Raw genomic sequence first — 15,554 nt, forward strand, 5'->3', positions numbered from 1 at the left:
AGAAATTAATGTGTCACACCCATTGGCAGCAACCTTAGAATAGCTGCTGACGGGCACAATTGAGAAAGGAAGGGGGGGGGGACATTTGAATCCAGCACATAGATGCAATTCAAATATGTAATTCGTACCTTCCTATTTTAAAATATAATGGATGAACCTCACCCTGTGAGAACAATCTTCATGATCAAGAGATCTCATATGCAAAATAAATATGAGTTGGGATAGGGCTGGGGAGGGCTGCTCGGGCAGCACCTCCCCCGTCAAGTTAAGGAGATTCAACTGAGGAAGCACAAGGGAACTCTCATCTGGGGACAACAACTGCAGGGAGACCACATCTTTTCAGATGAACATGGGAGGGCGGAAGGCTGCCTAATACTGAAGCACCATATGCAACAACTAGTACAAGCATTCCTGGGGGAAGGTCTGCAGCAGACGGATTTGCATACGGTGATGTTATCCAAGCAGTGGGCCAAAGTTGACTGGAACCCTCATCTGCATATGAAAAGAGAAAAGGGGCATGCAGGGCATGGCGGCCTTTTGCAGTGCTTGGATGACCCCTAGTTCACATTAAACACCCCCACCCTCCTTTGGTGTGGGGCTCATGTTGGCCATGCCCCATCCCCTGAAGCATTCAAGCTGATTTCTTGCAGCAGCTGGGCACTGTAACAGCTCCAGAGCTGTTCTGTAAGGCAAGTAAAAGGGTGTGGGCCCTGCAGCACCACCTGTAGTTCGCATTGTGCGTTGGAAGGCACAAAGTAAGCAGACGGGAGGAGAAGTCAGGATAGTGCGCAAGGGCATTCTTTTCTCTTAGTCCGTAGAGGATGCTGGGGTCACATTAAGAACCATGGGGTATAGACGGGATCCGCAAGATACATGGGCACTTTAAGACTTTCAAAGGGTGTGAACTGGCTCCTCCCTCTATGCCCCTCCTCCAGACTCCAGTTATAGGAACTGTGCCCAGGGAGACGGACATTTCGAGGAAAGGATTTATTGTTAAACTAAGGTGAGCATCTTACCAGCTCACACCTTAAACATGCCGCAGAACGTGGCATTCAACAGAACACAAGCCAACGGCATGAACAATTGCAGCAAAAAGCTGACCAGAACCATAACACAACATGTGTATAACCACAAGTAATAACTGCAGACACAGTATGGACTGGGACGGGTGCCCAGCATCCTCTACAGACTAAGAGAAAAGGATTTACCGGTAGGTATTAAAATCCTATTTTCTCATACGACCTAGAGGATGCTGGGGTCACATTAAGAACCATGGGGTTATACCAAAGCTCTTGAACGGGTGGGAGAGTGCGTACGACTCTGCAGCACCGAATGACCCAACTTAAGGTTATCATCAGCCAAGGTATCAAACTTGTAAAACTTAGCAAAAGTGTTTACTAAATAGCTGCTCGGCAAAGTTGCAATGCCGAGACTCCCCGACCAGCTGCCAAGGATGAACCCACCTTTCTAGTAGAATGGGTCTTCACCTACTTCAGTAACGGCAATCCTGCCGTGGAACGAGCATGCTGAATCTTACCACAGATCCAGCGCATAATGGTCTGCATGGAAGCAGGACACCAAATCCTGTTGGGAGCATACAGGACAAACAGAGCCTCTGTTTTCCTAATCTGAACCGTTCTGGTGACATACATTTTCAAAGTTCTGACCACAGCCAGAGACTTTGACTCAACGAAGGTGTCAGTGGCCAAAGGCACCATGTGGAAAGATGAACCACCTTCGGCAGAAATTGTTGACGTGTCCTCAATTCTGCTCTATCTTCATGAAAGATCAAATAAAGGCTCTTGTGATACTGCATGGTTTGTACTGTTTTCCATGTGCTCCCAGACCTTTAAGCAAGTAGCATGGTCAAGAAAGTTCTGTTTGAAAAGAAACAACATTTACTGTCATTGTTATGCAAATAAACTTACATTAAAGCTAACAAGAAAGCACACTCGTTCTGTCTTTAAACTGATAAAAGAAACCCCAATAATATGGGGCATGCAAAAATTGAGATAAAACTCAGTTTTGCTCCTCTCCACGGAAATCTTTAATAAAAGGCGAAATATTTGTTAGTTCTGAAGAGAAACCAGAGCATGACCAAGATTCCACCTGTCGCCTGAGTGCCATGCCAGCAGTTCTCATTCAGCTGAAAGTGAGCACCCAATTTGAATGAAAGAAAGCAGATTTCTCACCAGGCTTCCCCTTGCTATAAACATGGTTTGTACTCTTTTCCATGTGCTCCCAGATCTTTCAAGCAATTAGTGTGGTCAAGAAAGTTCTGTTTGAAAAGAAACAAACATTTACTGTCATTTCTATGCAAATGAGCTTACATTAAAGCACACTCGTTCTATCTTTAAACCGATAAAATAAAACCCCAATAAGATGGGGCATGCAAAAATTGAGATAAAACTCAGTTTTGCTCCTCTCCACGGAAATCTTTAGTAAAAGGCGAAAGATTTGTTCGTTCTGAAGAGAAACCAGAACATGACCAAGATTCCACCTGTCGCCTGAGTGCCATGCCAGCAGTCCTCATTCAGCTCAAAGTGAGCACCCAATTTGAAAGAAAGAAAGCAGATTTCTCACCAGGCTTCCCCTTGCTATAAACATGGTTTGTACTCTTTTCCATGTGCTCCCAGATCTTTCAAGCAATTAGTATAGTCAAGAAAGTTCTGTTTGAAAAGAAACAAACATTTACTGTCATTTCTATGCAAATGAGCTTACATTAAAGCACACTCGTTCTATCTTTAAACCGATAAAAGAAACCCCAATAAGACGGAGCATGCAAAAATTGAGATAAAACTCAGTTTTGCTCCTCTCCACGGAAATCTTTAGTAAAAGGCGAAAGATCTGTTCGTTTTGAAGAGAAACCAGAGCATGACCAAGATTCCACCTGTCGCCTGAGTGCCATGCCAGCAATCCTCATTCAGCTCAAAGTGAGCACCCAATTTGAAAGAAAGAAAGCAGATTTCTCACCAGGCTTCCCCTTGCTATAAACATGGTTTGTACTCTTTTCCATGTGCTCCCAGATCTTTCAAGCAATTAGTGTGGTCAAGAAAGTTCTGTTTGAAAAGAAACAAACATTTACTGTCATTTCTATGCAAATGAGCTTACATTAAAGCACACTCGTTCTATCTTTAAACCGATAAAATAAAATCCCAATAAGATGGGGCATGCAAAAATTGAGATAAAACTCAGTTTTGCTCCTCTCCACGGAAATCTTTAGTAAAAGGCGAAAGATTTGTTCGTTCTGAAGAGAAACCAGAACATGACCAAGATTCCACCTGTCGCCTGAGTGCCATGCCAGCAGTCCTCATTCAGCTCAAAGTGAGCACCCAATTTGAAAGAAAGAAAGCAGATTTCTCACCAGGCTTCCCCTTGCTGTAAACATGGTTTGTACTCTTTTCCATGTGCTCCCAGATCTTTCAAGCATTTAGTATAGTCAAGAAAGTTCTGTTTGAAAAGAAACAAACATTTACTGTCATTTCTATGCAAATGAGCTTACATTAAAGCACACTCGTTCTATCTTTAAACCGATAAAAGAAACCCCAATAAGACGGAGCATGCAAAAATTGAGATAAAACTCAGTTTTGCTCCTCTCCACGGAAATCTTTAGTAAAAGGCGAAAGATCTGTTCGTTTTGAAGAGAAACCAGAGTATGACTAAGATTCCACCTGTCGCCTGAGTGCCATGCCAGCAGTCCTCATTCAGCGCAAAGTGAGCACCCAATTTGAAAGAAAGAAAGCAGATTTCTCACCAGGCTTCCCCTTGCTATAAGCATGGTTTGTACTCTTTTCCATGTGCTCCCAGATCTTTCAAGCAATTAGAATGGTCAAGAAAGTTCTGCTTGAAAAGAAACAGACATTTATAGTCATTGTTATGCAAATAAACTTACATTAAAGCTAACAAGAAACTGATAAAAGAAACCCCAATAATATGGGGCATGCAAAAATTGAGATAAAACTCAGTTTTGCTCCTCTCCACAGAAATCTTTAATAAAAGGCGAAAGATTTGTTCGTTCTGAAGAGAAACCAGAGCATGACCAAGATTCCACCTGTCGCCTAAATGCTGTGCCAGCAGTCCTCATTCAGATCAAAGTGAGCGCCCAACTTGAAAGTAAGCAGATTTCTCACCTGGCTTCTCCTTGCTATAAGCATGGTTTGTACTGTATTCCATGTGCTCCCAGATCTTTCAAGCAAGTAGCATGGTCAAGAAAGTTCTGTTTGAAAAGAAACAAACATTTACTGTCATTTCTATGCAAATGAGCTTACATTAAAGCACACTCATTCTATCTTTAAACCGATAAAAGAAACCCCAAAAAGATGGGGCATGCAAAAATTGAGATAAAACTCGGTTTTGCTCCTCTCCACGGAAATCTTTAATAAAAGGCGAAAGATTTGTTCGTTCTGAAGAGAAACCAGAGCATGACCAAGATTTTTATCTGAAAATATGTGTTCTCCCTGCAGTTGTTGTCCCCAGATGAGAGTTCCCTTGTGCTGCCTCAGTTGAATCTCCTTTACTTGACAGAGATGTGCCTGAGCAGCGGCCCTCCCCAGCCCTATCCCAAATCATACTTATTTTGCATAGGAGATACCATGGTCATGAAGATTGTTCTCCCAGGGTGAGGTTCATTCATTGCATTCTGGGTATGCTGACCCCTGTGATTTTCCCAAATGTGGGAAACTCGCTTTTATACCCTTGTGCACTATCCTGACTTCTCCTCCTGTCTGCTTACTTTGTGCCTTCCAATGCACAATGCAAACTACAGGTAGTGCTGCAGGGCCCACACCCTTTTACTTGCCTTACAGAGCAGCTCTGGAGCTGATACAGTGCCAAGCTGCTGCAAGAAATCAGCTTGAATGCTTCAGGGGATGGGGCATGGCCAACATGAGCCCCACACCGAAGGAGGGTGGGGGTGTTTAATGCGAACTAAGGGTCATCCAAGCGCCGCAAAAGGCCACCATGCCCTGCATACCCCTTTTCTCTTTTCATATGCAGATGAGGGTTCCAGCCAACTTTGGCCCACTGCTTGGATGACATCACCGTATGCAAATCCGTCTTCTGCAGAACTTCCCCCAGGAATGCTTGCACTAGTTGTTGCATTTGGTTTGTTGTTTGGGGGTGCTTCAGTATTAGGCAGCCTTCTGCCCTCCCATGTTCATCTGAAAATATGTGTTCTCCTTGCAGTTGTTGTCCCCAGATGAGAGTTCCCTTGTGCTGCCTCAGTTGAATCTCCTTTACTTGACAGAGATGTGCATGAGCAGCGGCCCTCCCCAGCCCTATCCCAAATCATACTTATTTTGCATAGGAGATACCATGGTCATGAAGATTGTTCTCCCAGGGTGAGGTTCATTCATTGCATTTTGGGTATGCTGACCCCTGTGATTTACCCAAATGTGGGAAACTCGACTGCATTATTTGTGGTAGTGGGGGACTGTGTTTGTGCTTTCCTCTGGTCAGCTCTGTTAAAACTCAGATTTCTTTGTCTCAGATTTTCCTCTAGCCTTGTTCTTCTTTCGAGAGTTCCCTTGTGCTGCCTCAGGTGGATCTCCTTCACTTGACAGGGGGGTGCCCGAGCAGCGACCCTCCCCAGCTCTAGCCCAACTCCTACTTACCTGCCAGGTGAGATACTATGATCAGGAAGGTGCTTCTCCCAGGGCAAGGCTCACCCATTGCACTCTGGGTGTGCTGCTCCTACGATTTCCCCAAATGTGGGACACTTGACTGCATAATTTGTGTTTCCTCTGGTCGGCTCTCGTATAATTCAGATCTCTTTGTCTCAGGTCTTTCTCCAGCCTAGTTTGCTGTCTGTTTCCACTTCTTTTATCTTGAGCCCCTCCCTTCTATACCCTTGTGCACTATCCTGACTTCTCCTCCCGTCTGCTTACTTTGTGCCTTCCAATGCACAATGCAAACTACAGGTAGTGCTGCAGGGCCCACACAATCTTTTACTTGCCTTAAAGAGCAGCTCTGGAGCTGTTACAGTGCCCAGCTGCTGCAAGAAATCAGCTTGCATGCTTCAGGGGATGGGGCATGGCCAACATGAGCCCCACACCAAAGGTGGGTGGGGGTGTTTAATGCGAACTAGGGGTAATCCAAGCACCGCAAAAGGCCGCCATGCCCTGCACGCCCCTTTTCTCTTTTCATATGCAGATGAGGGTTGAAGCCAACTTTGACCCACTGCTTGGATGACATCACCATATGCAAATCCATCTGCTGCAGGCCATCCCCCAGGAATGCTTGCACTAGTTGTTGCATTTGGTTTGTTGTTTGGGGGTGCTTCAGTATTAGGCAGCCTTCTGCCCTCCCATGTTCATCTGAAAATATGTGTTCTCCCTGCAGTTGTTGTCCCCAGATGAGAGTTCCCTTGTGCTGCCTCAGTTGAATCTCCTTTACTTGACAGAGATGTGCCTGAGCAGCGGCCCTCCCAGCCCTATCCCAAATCATACTTATTTTGCATAGGAGACACCATGGTCATGAAGATTGTTCACCCAGGGTGAGGTTCATTCATTGCATTCTGGGTATGCTGACCCCTGTGATTTCCCCAAATGTGGGAAACTCGCCTGCATTTTTTGTGGTAGTGGGGGACTGTGTTTGTGTTTTCCTCTGGTCAGCTCTGGTAAAAGTCAGATTTCTTTGTCTCATATATTCCTCTAGCCTTGTTCTTCTTTCGAGAGTTCCCTTGTGCTGCCTCAGTTGGATCTCCTTCACTTGACAGGGGGGTGCCCGAGCAGTGACCCTCCCCAGCTCTAGCCCAACTCCTACTTACCTGCCAGGTGAGATACTATGATCATGAAGGTGCTTCTCCCAGGGCAAGGCTCACCCATTGCACTCTGGGTGTGCTGCTCCTGTGATTTCCCCAAATGTGGGAAACTTGATTGCATAATTTGTGTTTCCCCTGGTCGGCTCTCGTATAATTCAGATCTCTTTGTCTCAGGTCTCTCTCCAGCCTAGTTTGCTGTCTGTTTCCACTTCTCTTTTCTGGAGCCACTCCCTTCTATGCCCTTGCGCACTATCCTGACTTCTCCCGTCTGCTTACTTTGTGCCTTCCAACGCACAATGCGAACTACAGGTAGTGCTGCAGGGCCCACACCCTTTTAGTTGCCTTACAGAGCAGCTCTGGAGCTGTTACAGTGCCCAGCTGCTGCAAGAAATCAGCTTGAATGCTTCAGGGGCTGGGGCATAGCCAACATGAGCCCCACACCAAAGGAGGGTGGGGGTGTTTAATGCGAACTAGGGGTCATCCAAGCACCGCAAAAGGCCGCCATGCCCTGCATGCCCCTTTTCTCTTTTCATATGCAGATGAGGGTTCCAGCCAACTTTGGCCCACTGCTTGGATGACATCACCGTATGCAAATCCGTCTGCTGCAGACCTTCCCCCAGGAATGCTTGTACTAGTTGTTGCATATGGTTTGATATTTGATGGTGCTTCAGTATTAGGCAGCCTTCCGCCCTCCCATGTTCATCTGAAAAGATGTGGTCTCCCTGCAGTTGTTGTCCCCAGACGAGAGTTCCCTTGTGCTTCCTCAGTTGAATCTCCTTAACTTGATGGGGGAGGGGCTGCCCGAGCAGCCACCCTCCCCAGCCCTATCCCAACTCATACTTATTTTGCATATGAGATCTCTTGATCATGAAGATTGTTCTCACAGGGTGAAGTTCATCCATTATATTTTAAAATAGGAAGGTACAAATTACATATTTGAATTGCATCTATGTGCTGGATTCAAATGTCCCCCCCCCCTTCCTTTCTCAATTGTGCCCATCAGCAGCTATTCTAAGGTTGCTGCCAATGGGTGTGACACATTAATTTCTTCTGTGGGGTACACAGGACTCCACAAGGATTCACATTGGGGTGTAGAGTAGGATCTTGATCTGAGGCACCAACCGACTCAAAGCTTTTGACTGTTCCCAAGATGCTCAGCGCATCCTCCTCTATAACCCCGCTTCCATGAACAGGGAGCTCAGTTTGTAGTTGGTGCCTTCAGTAGCAGGCCACTTAACAGGGGCCTGCCTCAGGAAGCCAATTCTTAGCTATTCATTTTGACAAGAAAAGAAGAACTTGTTTTATGAGAATCTACAAGGGCTGCAGCAGGCTAGGTCTAATAGACATCTTTACTGCAGCTTCATCACTCCCAGCGGCGCTGTATACTCCCGTGCCCTGGTTGCTGGGTCACTGCAGCGGAGGCTCCGGTTTCTTCCTAAGGTCAGTCACACACACACCGCCCTTCCGGATCACGAGGCCGCTGATGAAGAGGAGCGTGGCCGTAGGGGGTGGACCGTGTGCGCACTGGCGTGGACACTGATTACTGGGCAGCCGCTCCACTAGCCACCAGGTACAGTTAAGGAGCACAGGTCTGGGGGTTTTTCTCCTATATTAAACCAATTTTGTACTGCCCGCAGCGCATTGTGATAGGTAATAGGGCCTGATTCAGGTTGGATTGCAATCACAATAAGTGATCCAACTGCAAAAATTGCTAAGAGCATACGCATGTGCCTGCATTTTCTGCGGCACCCCGCAGAGAATGCGATCGCCTCTGCCTGTCAATCGGGGCAGGGGGGGAGAGGGGGGTCAGCAACACTCCATTTCCAAGTCAGGGATGGAGCGGTGCGGGGGCAAGGCTTCAAAATGGGGTCTGCAATGGAGGAGACACAGGGGGCGTGGTCACAGCAGCTGTATGACATCACATTCAGCCGCTGTGATCACAAAAATGGTGGCGGCTTCCTGCGCGCACATACAGTCTGCACCAGCAGGAGGCTACACCATTTTTTATGATCACACTGAACTGCAGTGCGACTGCAATTACAGCATGGTCAAGAAGGGAGGCGTCATGCTGGGTGGCCATAAGAGATGAGCGGGTTCGGTTCCTCGGAATCCGAACCCGCCCGAACTTCACCCTCTTTTGCTCGGGTCCGAGCAGACTCGGATCCTCTCGCCTTGCTCGGTTAACCCGAGCGCGCCCGAACGTCATCATCCCGCTGTAGGATTCTCACGAGACTTGGATTCTATATAAGGAGCCGCGCGTCGCCGCCATTTTCACACGTGCATTGAGATTGATAGGGAGAGGACGTGGCTGGCGTCCTCTCCGTTTAGATTAGAAGATAGAGACGAGTGACATTTGATTTACTACTAATTTGGGGAGCAGTTGAACTTGTCAGGAGTACTCAGTAGTGCAGAGTTTTGCTGATAGTGACCACCAGTTTTATTATTTATAATCCGTTCTCTGCCTGAAAAAAAACGATACACATACCATATCTGTGCTCAGCCTCAGTATGCTGCATTATATATTATCTATGTATATCTGACTGTGCTGAGTGCTCACTGCTCACACAGCTTAATTGTGGGGGAGACTGGGGAGCAGTTATAGCAGGAGTACAGTGCACACTTTTGCTGCCAGTGTGACCACCAGTATATTGTCTGCCTGAAAAAGTTAAACACTCCTGTGGTGTTTTTTTTTTATTCTATAAATGCATTCTGCTGACAGTGTCCAGCAGGTCCGTCATACATATATTATATAAATATTTACCTGCAGTAGTGTTATATTTTTTTTTTCATCTTTATCATCTCTATATTAGCAGACGCAGTACGGTAGTCCACGGCTGTGGCTATCTCTGTGTCGTCAGTGCTCGTCCATAATTGTATACCTACCTACCTGTGGTGGTTTTTTTTTTTCTATCTTCTTCATACTAGTAGTTTAGGAGTCTACTGACAGTGTCCACCAGGTCCATCATTATATTATATACCTACAGTAGTAATATATTTATTATATTATCTATACTAGCAGACGCAGTACGGTAGTCCACGGCTGTGGCTATCTCTGTGTCGTCAGTGCTCGTCCATAATTGTATACCTACCTACCTGTGGTGGGTTTTTTTTTTTATCTTCTTCATACTAGTAGTTTAGCAGTCTGCTGACAGTGTCCACCAGGTCCGTCATTATATTATATACCTACAGTAGTAATATATTTATTATATTATCTATACTAGCAGATGCAGTACGGTAGTCCACGGCTGTACCTACCTCTGTGTCGTCAGTGCTCGTCCATAATTGTATACCTACCTGTGGTGGGGTTTTTTTTCTATCTTCTTCATACTAGTAGTTTAGGAGTCTGCTGACAGTGTCCACCAGGTCCGTCATTATATTATATATTATATATAATATGGGTGTTGCTGGCGCTGGGGAGGAAATTGACAAGGAGGATTCTGATGGTGAGGTGGTTTGTTTAAGTCAGGCACCCGGCGAGACACCTGTTGTCCGTGGGAGGAATATGGCCATTGACATGCCTGGTGAAAATACCAAAAAAATCAGCTCTTCGGAGTGGAAGTATTTCAACAGAAATGCGGACAACAGGTGTCAAGCCGTGTGTTGCCTTTGTCAAGCTGTAATAAGTAGGGGTAAGGACGTTAACCACCTCGGAACATCCTCCCTTATACGTCACCTGCAGCGCATTCATCATAAGTCAGTGACAAGTTCAAAAACTTTGGGCGACAGCGGAAGCAGTCCACTGACCAGTAAATCCCTTCCTCTTGTAACCAAGCTCACGCAAACCACCCCACCAACTCCCTCAGTGTCAATTTCCTCCTTCCCCAGGAATGCCAATAGTCCTGCAGGCCATGTCACTGGCAATTCTGACGAGTTCTCTCCTGCCTGGGATTCCTCCGATGCATCCTTGAGTGTAACGCCTACTGCTGCTGGCGCTGCTGTTGTTGCTGCTGGGAGTCGATGGTCATCCCAGAGGGGAAGTCGTAAGACCACTTTTACTACTTCCACCAAGCAATTGACTGTCCAACAGTCCTTTGCGAGGAAGATGAAATATCACAGCAGTCATCCTGCTGCAAAGCGGATAACTGAGGCCTTGGCATCCTGGGCAGTGAGAAACGTGGTTCCGGTATCCATCATTACTTCAGAGCCAACTATAGACTTGATTGAGGTACTGTGTCCCCGGTACCAAATACTATCTAGGTTCCATTTCTCTAGGCAGGCGATACCGAAAATGTACACAGACCTCAGAAAAAGACTCACCAGTGTCCTAAAAAATGCAGTTGTACCCAATGTCCACTTAACCACGGACATGTGGACAAGTGGAGCAGGGCAGACTCAGGACTATATGACTGTGACAGCCCACTGGGTAGATGTATTGACTCCCGCCGCAAGAACAGCAGCGGCGGCACCAGTAGCAGCATCTCGCAAACGCCAACTCTTTCCTAGGCAGGCTACGCTTTGTATCACCGCTTTCCAGAATACGCACACAGATGAAAACCTCTTACGGCAACTGAGGAAGATCATCACAGAATGGCTTACCCCAATTGGACTCTCCTGTGGATTTGTGGCATCGGACAACGCCAGCAATATTGTGCGTGCATTATATCTGGGCAAATTCCAGCACGTTCCATGTTTTGCACATACCTTGAATTTGGTGGTGCAGAATTATTTAAAAAACGACAGGGGCGTGCAAGAGATGCTGTCGGTGGCCACAAGAATTGCGGGACACTTTCGGCGTACAGGCACCACGTACAGAAGACTGGAGCAACACCAAAAACGCCTGAACCTGCCCTGCCATCATCTGAAGCAAGAAGTGGAAACGAGGTGGAATTCAACCCTCTATATGCTTCAGAGGATGGAGGAGCAGCAAAAGGCCATTCAAGCCTATACATCTGACCACGATATAGGAGGTGGAATGCACCTGTCTCAAGCGCAGTGGAGAATGATTTCAACGTTGTGAAAGGTTCTGCAACCTTTGAACTTGCCACACGTGAAGTCAGTTCAGACACTGCCAGCCTGAGTCAGGTCATTCCCGTCATCAGGCTTTTGCAGAAGAAGCTGGAGACATTGAAGGAGGAGCTAAGACAGAGCGATTCCGCTAGGCATGTGGGACTTGTGGATGGAGCCCTTCATTCGCTTAACCAGGATTCACGGGTGGTCAATCTGTTGAAATCAGAGCACTACATTTTGGCCACCGTGCTCGATCCTAGATTTAAAACCTACGTTGTATCTCTCTTTCCGGCAGACACAAGTCTGCAGGGGTTCAAAGACCTGCTGGTGAGAAAATTATCAAGTCAAGCGGAACTTGATCGGTCAACAGCTCCTCCTTCACAGTCTCCCGCAATTGGGGGTGCGAGGAAAAGGCTCAGAATTCCGAGCCCACCCGCTGGCGGTGATGCAGGGCAGTCTGGAGCGACTGCTGATGCTGACATCTGGTCCGGACTGAAGGACCTGCCAACGATTACGGACATGTCGTCTACTGTCACTGCATATGATTCTCTCACCATTGAAAGAATGGTGGAGGATTATATGAGTGACCGCATCCAAGTAGGCACGTCAGACAGTCCGTACGTATACTGGCAGGAAAAAGAGGCAATTTGGAGGCCCTTGCACAAACTGGCTTTATTCTACCTAAGTTGCCCTCCCACAAGTGTGTACTCCGAAAGAGTATTTAGTGCCGCCGCTCACCTTGTCAGCAATCGGCGTACGAGGTTACTTCCAGAAAATGTGGAGAAGATGATGTTCATTAAAATGAATTATAATCAATTGCTCCGTGGAGACATTGACCAGCAGCAATTGCCTCCACAAAGTATACAGGGAGCTGAGATGGTGGATTCCAGTGGGGACGAATTGATAATCTGTGAGGAGGGGGATGTACACGGTGATGAATCGGAGGATGATGATGAGGTGGACATCTTGCCTCTATAGAGCCAGTTTGTGCAAGGAGAGATTTATTGCTTCTTTTTTGGTGGGGGTCCAAACCAACCCGTCATTTCAGTCACAGTCGTGTGGCAGACCCTGTCACTGAAATGATGGGTTGGTTAAAGTGTGCATGTCCTGTTTATACAACATAAGGGTGGGTGGGAGGGCCCAAGGCAATTCCACCTTGCACCTCTTTTTTCTTTTATTTTTCTTTGCGTCATGTGCTGTTTGGGGAGTGTTTTTTGGAAGGGCCATCCTGCGTGACACTGCAGTGCCACTCCTAGATGGGCCAGGTGTTTGTGTCGGCCACTTGGGTCGCTGAGCTTAGTCACACAGCTACCTCATTGCGCCTCTTTTTTTCTTTGCGTCATGTGCTGTTTGGGGAGTGTTTTTTGGAAGGGCCATCCTGCGTGACACTGCAGTGACACTCCTAGATGGGCCAGGTGTTTGTGTCGTCCACTTGGGTCGCTGAGCTTAGTCACACAGCTACCTCATTGCGCCACTTTTTTCTTTGCGTCATGTGCTGTTTGGGGAGTGTTTTTTGGAAGGGCCATCCTGCGTGACACTGCAGTGCCACTCCTAGATGGGCCAGGTGTTTGTGTCGGCCACTTGGGTCGCTGAGCTTAGTCACACAGCTACCTCATTGCGCCTCTTTTTTTCTTTGCGTCATGTGCTGTTTGGGGAGTGTTTCTGGAAGGGCCATCCTGCGTGACACTGCAGTGCCACTCCTAGATGGGCCAGGTGTTTGTGTCGGCCACTTGGGTCGCTGAGCTTAGTCACACAGCTACCTCATTGCGCCTCTTTTTTTCTTTGCGTCATGTGCTGTTTGGGGAGTGTTTTTTGGAAGGGCCATCATGCGTGACACTGCAGTGCCACTCCTAGATGGGCCAGGTGTTTGTGTCGGCCACTTGGGTCACTGAGCTTAGTCATCCAGCGACCTCGGTGCAAATTTTAGGACTAAAAATAATATTGTGAGGTGTGAGGTGTTAAGAATAGACTGAAAATTAGTGGAAATTATGGTTATTGAGGTTAATAATACTTTGGGATCAAAATGACTCCCAAATTCTATGATTTAAGCTGTTTTTTAGGGTTTTTTGAAAAAAACACCCGAATCCAAAACACACCCGAATCCGACAAAAAAAATTTGGTGAGGTTTAGCCAAAACGCGTTCGAACCCAAAACACGGCCGCGGAACCGAACCCAAAACCAAAACACAAAACCCGAAAAATTTCCGGTGCACATCTCTAGTGGCCATGCCATGTCACTGTGCAGGAGCCAGCACCGCTCACACACTAGTCCCCGGTGCAGCCCCCAACCCCCGGGACACCCGGAGCAACAAAATGTAGATTCAGGCCACCAGGCCACGCCCCTACCTATGAAACCATGCCTCCTTTTTACCATTGCGCTGCTTATCTGCGCGCACTGCATTACAATCTCCCTCGCCACCTCTCTGGGTGTCACCAGTGATAGTGACACCTCTGCCATGCTTGTAGCAGCTGGTCCTAAGATCTACACCTCAAGCCCTGAGTGTTTGCCCTTGTGACTTGTTGATCATCATAGCAAAGCAGATGCTTACAGAAAACTGCAGGGGCTTAGATTGAAAATAAAAAAAATTGATGGGTATAAGGTAGAGAGGAGCGGGTTCGGTTCTCTGAGAACCGAATTCCCCACGAACCCCACGAACTCCTCCTCCGAGGCAGGCTCGGTTGTTCCCGCCTGACTCGGAAAACCTGAACAAGGGAAAATGTCATCATCCCGCTGTCGGATTCTCGCGAGATTCGGATTCCATATAAAGAGCTGCGCGTTGCCGCCATTTTTACTCGTGCATTGAAGAGAGAGCGGAGAGGACGTGGCTATGTTCTCTCAGTGGAAATCTCAATATCAGTGCTCAGTATTAGTGGATACTTATTGCTGCTCAGTAATACTAGTAGTGTGTCTCTCCTGCTCAGTGTCAGTTCTCAGTAGTATCCTCATCAGTGCTCAGTATCACTGCTCATTGTCTTGTGCTGCATTGTTGTGCTCAGCATACTACAGTACATTACTAATAGTCCAGTGCTGCATCTTGCTGCTCAGTGTCAGTTCTAGTATCCTCATCAGTGCTCACTATCACTGCTCATTGCATTGTGGTGTTCTGTATACTACAGTAACATAGTAATATAGTAACATATAGTAACATAGTTTTTGAGGTTGAATAGAGGCAAATTGCCCATCGTGTTCAACCTGTTTTAAGTTGTGATGATTCTACATACTTGCTGAATAATGTTTTATGACTAGTTAGCTACTACAACTCATGTTACCCCCGGATTAACCATGTTGATATTTTAAGTATTATAACCTTGGATAGCTTTTTCATTCAGAAATGTATCCATTCCTTTTTTAAATCCAATTACAGAGTCCGCCATTACCACCTTCCCTGGCAGGGAATTCCACATCCTGATTGCCCTAACAGTGAAGATCATAGTATCTCACCTGGCAGGTAAGTAGGAGTTGGGCCAGAGCTGTGGAGGATTGCTGCTCGGGCACCCCCTGTCAAATGAAGGAGATCCAACTGAGGCAGCACAAGGGAACTCTCGAAAGAAGAACAAGGCTAGAGGAAGATCTGAGACAAAGAAATCTGACTTTTACCAGAGCTGACCAGAGGAAAGCACAAACACAGTCCCCCACTACCACAAATAATGCAGTCGAGTTTCCCACATTTGGGGAAATCACAGGGGTCAGCATACCCAGAATGCAATGAATGAACCTCACCCTGGGAGAACAATCTTCATGACCATGGTATCGCCTATGCAAAATAAGTATGATTTGGGATAGGGCTGGGGAGGGCCGCTGCTCAGGCACATCTCTGTCAAGTAAAGGAGATTCAACTGAGGCAGCA

The 15,554-nt window shown here is 46.9% G+C and overlaps 12 non-coding genes and 1 pseudogene across 12 annotated transcripts; 5 read left to right on the top strand and 8 right to left on the bottom strand.

The window, feature by feature from the left end:
• Positions 1-1,979: 1,979 nt before the first annotated feature.
• Positions 1,980-2,095, bottom strand: LOC135025741 (U5 spliceosomal RNA). The gene has a single exon (XR_010222463.1). It is a non-coding gene; the product is annotated as a U5 spliceosomal RNA (small nuclear RNA).
• A 275-nt stretch (positions 2,096-2,370) lies between these two features.
• Positions 2,371-2,486, bottom strand: LOC135025702 (U5 spliceosomal RNA). Its single transcript, XR_010222424.1, has one exon. It is a non-coding gene; the product is annotated as a U5 spliceosomal RNA (small nuclear RNA).
• A 274-nt stretch (positions 2,487-2,760) lies between these two features.
• On the bottom strand, positions 2,761-2,876 carry LOC135025719 (U5 spliceosomal RNA). Its single transcript, XR_010222441.1, has one exon. It is a non-coding gene; the product is annotated as a U5 spliceosomal RNA (small nuclear RNA).
• A 275-nt stretch (positions 2,877-3,151) lies between these two features.
• On the bottom strand, positions 3,152-3,267 carry LOC135025711 (U5 spliceosomal RNA). The gene has a single exon (XR_010222433.1). It is a non-coding gene; the product is annotated as a U5 spliceosomal RNA (small nuclear RNA).
• Positions 3,268-3,541: 274 nt separating this feature from the next.
• LOC135025710 (U5 spliceosomal RNA) lies at positions 3,542-3,657 on the bottom strand. The gene has a single exon (XR_010222432.1). It is a non-coding gene; the product is annotated as a U5 spliceosomal RNA (small nuclear RNA).
• A 264-nt stretch (positions 3,658-3,921) lies between these two features.
• LOC135025730 (U5 spliceosomal RNA) lies at positions 3,922-4,037 on the bottom strand. Its single transcript, XR_010222452.1, has one exon. It is a non-coding gene; the product is annotated as a U5 spliceosomal RNA (small nuclear RNA).
• Positions 4,038-4,307: 270 nt separating this feature from the next.
• LOC135025717 (U5 spliceosomal RNA) lies at positions 4,308-4,423 on the bottom strand. The gene has a single exon (XR_010222439.1). It is a non-coding gene; the product is annotated as a U5 spliceosomal RNA (small nuclear RNA).
• Positions 4,424-4,567: 144 nt separating this feature from the next.
• Positions 4,568-4,695, top strand: LOC135025690 (U1 spliceosomal RNA; annotated as a pseudogene).
• Positions 4,696-5,288: 593 nt separating this feature from the next.
• On the top strand, positions 5,289-5,452 carry LOC135025526 (U1 spliceosomal RNA). Its single transcript, XR_010222262.1, has one exon. It is a non-coding gene; the product is annotated as a U1 spliceosomal RNA (small nuclear RNA).
• A 152-nt stretch (positions 5,453-5,604) lies between these two features.
• On the top strand, positions 5,605-5,767 carry LOC135025620 (U1 spliceosomal RNA). Its single transcript, XR_010222354.1, has one exon. It is a non-coding gene; the product is annotated as a U1 spliceosomal RNA (small nuclear RNA).
• A 675-nt stretch (positions 5,768-6,442) lies between these two features.
• On the top strand, positions 6,443-6,606 carry LOC135025562 (U1 spliceosomal RNA). Its single transcript, XR_010222298.1, has one exon. It is a non-coding gene; the product is annotated as a U1 spliceosomal RNA (small nuclear RNA).
• Positions 6,607-6,758: 152 nt separating this feature from the next.
• Positions 6,759-6,921, top strand: LOC135025652 (U1 spliceosomal RNA). Its single transcript, XR_010222385.1, has one exon. It is a non-coding gene; the product is annotated as a U1 spliceosomal RNA (small nuclear RNA).
• An 8,393-nt stretch (positions 6,922-15,314) lies between these two features.
• Positions 15,315-15,478, bottom strand: LOC135025780 (U1 spliceosomal RNA). Its single transcript, XR_010222502.1, has one exon. It is a non-coding gene; the product is annotated as a U1 spliceosomal RNA (small nuclear RNA).
• Positions 15,479-15,554: the final 76 nt, after the last annotated feature.

The sequence above is a fragment of the Pseudophryne corroboree genome, unplaced genomic scaffold, assembly GCF_028390025.1.
Source record: "Pseudophryne corroboree isolate aPseCor3 unplaced genomic scaffold, aPseCor3.hap2 scaffold_423, whole genome shotgun sequence".
Lineage (NCBI taxonomy): Eukaryota > Metazoa > Chordata > Amphibia > Anura > Myobatrachidae > Pseudophryne > Pseudophryne corroboree.